This window comes from Aplysia californica, unplaced genomic scaffold (assembly GCF_000002075.1).
Source record: "Aplysia californica isolate F4 #8 unplaced genomic scaffold, AplCal3.0 scaffold00020, whole genome shotgun sequence".
Classification (NCBI taxonomy): domain Eukaryota; kingdom Metazoa; phylum Mollusca; class Gastropoda; order Aplysiida; family Aplysiidae; genus Aplysia; species Aplysia californica.
Window position 1 is genome coordinate 1086883 of NW_004797290.1, and position 739 is coordinate 1087621.

The following is a 739-nucleotide window of genomic DNA, read 5'->3' on the forward strand; positions in this document are numbered from 1 at the left end:
AATTGTGGCCTATAGAGTTGGATTAGTACATGTTCGCTTCAGGTAAAAAGTGACTTAAATAATAATAGAGAGCATGCATAGCGCATATCCCCGCTCGAAAGCAAGCTCTATGCGCTTTACACTATATTATTACCCCAGCAGACCATTGAACACTCAGAAACATTCTCAGCTTCCCGGGAAGCATGACTTCTCAAATCCTGGAATAAAACTCTGTCACCGCACTTATCAAAGTTGCTCTTATCTAGATCTAGGTTTAGCCCCTCGATTTAGGCGACGTTTAGAAAGAGTTTCCCGAAAATTTGAAACCGGAATTAAAATTAAATTATCTGTTAATCTAATGTTGTGAAAGGGGAGATCACTATTTTCTTGAAACTGCTCAATCAATGTGGAGTTGGCGGATGAGATGAGGGTGTCTCTGGTAGGTCCTACTTCTTTTCTCACCTCTCTTGTTTCTGTCTGTCTGTCTGTCTGTCTGTCTGTCTGTCTGTCTGTCTGTCTGTCTGTCTGTCTGTCTTACTTTACCCCAGCACTAAATGGCCATTATCGAGTGGGTGTGGTGCTTCTTTTGACTTTAAAACAACAAAACACAACGGAAAAGTGGAGTCATAGACCGCCCTTATACGTATTTATACACCTTCTGAACACAGTTTGCTCATGACAAATGTTGCAGCATTGGGGGAGATCGAGATAAGCTGTATATTATATAATATACACACACACACACACACACACACATATA